Source organism: Pan paniscus, chromosome 4 (genome assembly GCF_029289425.2).
Source record: "Pan paniscus chromosome 4, NHGRI_mPanPan1-v2.0_pri, whole genome shotgun sequence".
In the NCBI taxonomy this organism is placed as follows: domain Eukaryota; kingdom Metazoa; phylum Chordata; class Mammalia; order Primates; family Hominidae; genus Pan; species Pan paniscus.
Genome location: NC_073253.2, coordinates 21,645,324 through 21,648,986, shown reverse-complemented (window position 1 = coordinate 21,648,986; position 3,663 = coordinate 21,645,324). Strand labels below are relative to the sequence as shown.

The window sequence follows — 3,663 nt, the reverse complement described above, 5'->3', positions numbered from 1 at the left end:
ATGAGCAGGGTCATTGTCTGTCTTGTTCACTGCTAGATCCTCAGCACCTGGAACTATACCTGGAACATGGAAGGAAGTCAAGCAATATTTATTTAATGTTAAATAAGTGAATCTCTGTAGCATTAATGGTAAAAAGACTTCCATATTTGCCTTCAATTAGATTTTAAGATGACAGTCTATAAAAAACAGCTTGCAATATACAGAAGTTCATTTAAGAATAACTTTGCTGGTATCTATTCTCTTGAGGTATACTTACATGCTATTTTTTTCAAAATCACGAAGCAATCAGTATCTGCCAAACAGAATGAAAGCTGGATCACAAAGAGGGATAAAGAAGAGAAAGCAATATATATGCTAAGGTCCACATACTGAAAACAGCCATTTTCTTTTTTATTTTTTTATTTATTTTTTTTTTTTTGAGACGGAGTCTCGCTCTGTCACCCAGGCTGGAGTGCAGTGGCGCGATCTCGGCTCACTGCAGTCTCCGCCTCACAGGTTCAAGCGATTCCCCTGCCTCAGCCTCCTGAGTAGCTGGGATTACAGGCGCCTGCCACCACGCCTGGCTAATTTTTTGTATTTTTAGTAGAGACTGGGTTTCACCATATTAGCCAGGATGGTCTCGATCTCCTGACCTTGTGATCCACCTGCCTCGGCCTCCCAAGGTGTTGGGATTTCAGGCATGAGCCATCGTGCCTGGCTAACAGCCCATTTTCATAAGAGAAGAACAGGAAAAAGGTTCATTAGTGGTTTAAAAACAATAGTTGAATGAAAATATTTTTAATGAATTAGAAAACATGAGTTCAAATAGATGTGAGCAAAGCTTTATTATATTTAAACTGAGTTAAAACACAGTGGCTAAAAACATATACTAAATTAAAAAGTAACCTTGGCCAGGCACAGTGGCTCACACCTGTAATGCCAGCACTTTGGGAGGCCAAGGTGGGTGGATCACGAAGTCAGGAGTTCAAGACCAGCCTGACCAATTTGGTGAAACCCCGTCTCTACTAAAAATACAAAAATCAGCCAGGCATGGTGGCGTGGACCTGTAATCCCAGCTACTCAGGAGGCTGAGGCAGAAGAATTGCTTGAACCCGGGAGGCAGAGGTTGCAGTGTGCCGAGATCGCGCCACTGCACTGCAGCCTGGGCGACAGAGTGAGACTCAGTCTCAAAAAAAAAAAAGTAAGGCTATATATTAACTTGATGGGTTTTTAAAATTTACTTGGATGCTCTCACTTAAGGCTTTCTTTGTACTTGGTCAGATCTCATCTACCAATGTGCATATCTCCCAGTTTATGTGCATGTACTGCCAAAAAGAAAAGCCCATATTCTTAAGGGAAGTCTTGCCATTTCCTCAAAAGTATATTCAACGTCCTATGGAAATGGGGTTAGCAGGGAAACGAAGCAGGAGCATATTTAGTTGGAACAGGAATAGAGATCAGAGGAAGGCAGTTGATGGGAATGCCCAAGACAACTGGTGCTGTTTGTGCTGGGGCATTTGAAAGGCTAATCCATCAACTTCAACAAAAATCACTCTTAGTAAGTGATTAGATTACAATGTAAGAATCAGGCCAGTCTTATCCATGGGGAATTACAGAGTAAGGATGGAAACACATGGTTCCAGTCCCCAATGTATTTATAATCTAAATGAGGGAGAAGAGAAACTGTCAGTAGAGCAGGACAACTATACTCATCCAAAGGGAAGTTAAGAAGTTTTCTATTATTATGATCTTTGGAATCAAGGGTGGTTTTCTGAAAGAGCTGTTTTAAGCAGAAATGCTAAAAAATAAAAAGTATCAGGATTTTTATTATTAGGTTCTCCTTAAGAATTCCCTATTCTAAGGAGACATAACCAACTGCCATGATCCACAAATGATAAGAAGCAGGAAACAGTGAACACAGAGTTAAGAATCAACATCCTTGTAGGGTTTGGTTCAAATTTCATAGTTTTGAGAAGTCTTGCCCTATATTCTGGACCACAGTGACGTCCCTCCCCTCTAAACTTACTGTGATTTCCACTCACATACATTTGCTGCCTTAAACAGCTGGAGTTTTATGTTTTAGTTCTCCAGCTAAGAGATATGGAACCACCTAAATTCGTATTATAGACATACCATTTATTTTATACCTATGTGCCAAGTAACATGCTAATGCACAAGCTAGTCACAGTGCTCTGAGTATAGTAAGTCCATGAAAACATCTGGATGTGCGAGTGATCTGCCTTTTATGTTATTCTGTTGGTCAGTTATTTCACTGGATAGGAAGGTGATCCTTGCTTCATCATTCCTCCAAATGCATCCCTCCCAAAAGCTTCTCATACTCGAGACAGAGGAGGACATGGCTTTGCTCAAGAGTCTATAAGAAGCTCTAGTTCTCTGTAGCAGAGTCTCCAAAAAAAAAAAAAAAATTTCTTTTTGACTGCAATAAAGCAACAGAGCTGACCAGAAGATCTAAGAGTGATATCCAAGTCAGAGAGAGAGGGCAGGGCAGACTAGATGGTGCTGATCTTTATCATCTCCCCACTCTGCAGATGTCCTAGTAAGTTAGCACTGACCAGGCATTCTGGTGTAAAGGCATTGCCACTAAGATGGGCAGATGTAGGACCTCAAGAATCGTATTAGTTAAGGAGCAAGACAAAAGGCTAAGGCAGAAGACAAGATGCAGAGACTAGATACTGGGAACACCCTCTCTGGATCCAGGGAGTAAAGTCAGTAATCCAGGAAAACTCTGGCAGCTGAGTACTTTAAGGAATGATGCCTCCCACCTCACAGTGAAAGAGTTAACATCACACATTACAACAATTTAGTTCACTGGAAACTACCTGAAAATACACTGAAATGATTGTCAATCTTTTGTGTGGATCTTTACTAAACTGTATAAAGCAAAGTGAGGCATCAAAGATAAGTTAGGCAATTAAGAAAAACTAATAAAGTACATATAATAAGAACATTTATGTTGTAATAACAGAGAAAAAGAGCTAATCAAATCAAGGTAGTTACTAAATAGGATAATTTATTGCTTTTCAAGATAATTTTCATAATAGATAATAGTACTATTCTTTATAGGAGATAACAGAGGACAAGAACATGGGTGAAAGAAGAGCCATTTGTAAATAACAATAATACAAGATGCTTTTACTCTTGTATGTGGAGAAATGCTATAATGTAGTAGTGTTGCTAAAATAATTTCTTTGATTTCTTTAATTTCAGATTAAGATTATGAGGACTTTTTAAAAACATTACTTCTTTTTGCTGCTGTTCTTTTTAGTATATTAAAAATGGCTGCTTTGTAATGCTGTAATGATGTAATTGCTGCTTTGAAACAAATGCTCATGACACAAATATGACACAACCACCACATAGTCAGAGAACAAAAAGAGACAGAGTACACAGAGAAAAGGCCCTCCATTTTATTTTGCAAATCTGAGATATTCATGAGCTATGAACTTCCTATGCTATAAAATAAAATGATATTAAGTATAAAAACCCTGCAGCCTGCACCAGAAGCCTTAAGGAATTTTAAATATCTGTAAAGGCAGGAAGAGCAGTTGAGCTGAGTGGGGCTGAGTTGAAAGGCACTATGATGATGAGTCAGGTATATTCATAGATAGTCAGAGATAGACAAAGTTTAAAGGCTCTTGTTATGCCAAGCATGATTTAAACAAA

General features: G+C 38.7%; 1 protein-coding gene across 13 annotated transcripts in view; it reads right to left on the bottom strand.

The window, feature by feature from the left end:
• Window positions 1–3,663, bottom strand: part of ARB2A (ARB2 cotranscriptional regulator A) — a 493,453-nt gene that overhangs the window by 125,819 nt on the left and 363,971 nt on the right. The window lies entirely within an intron of this gene.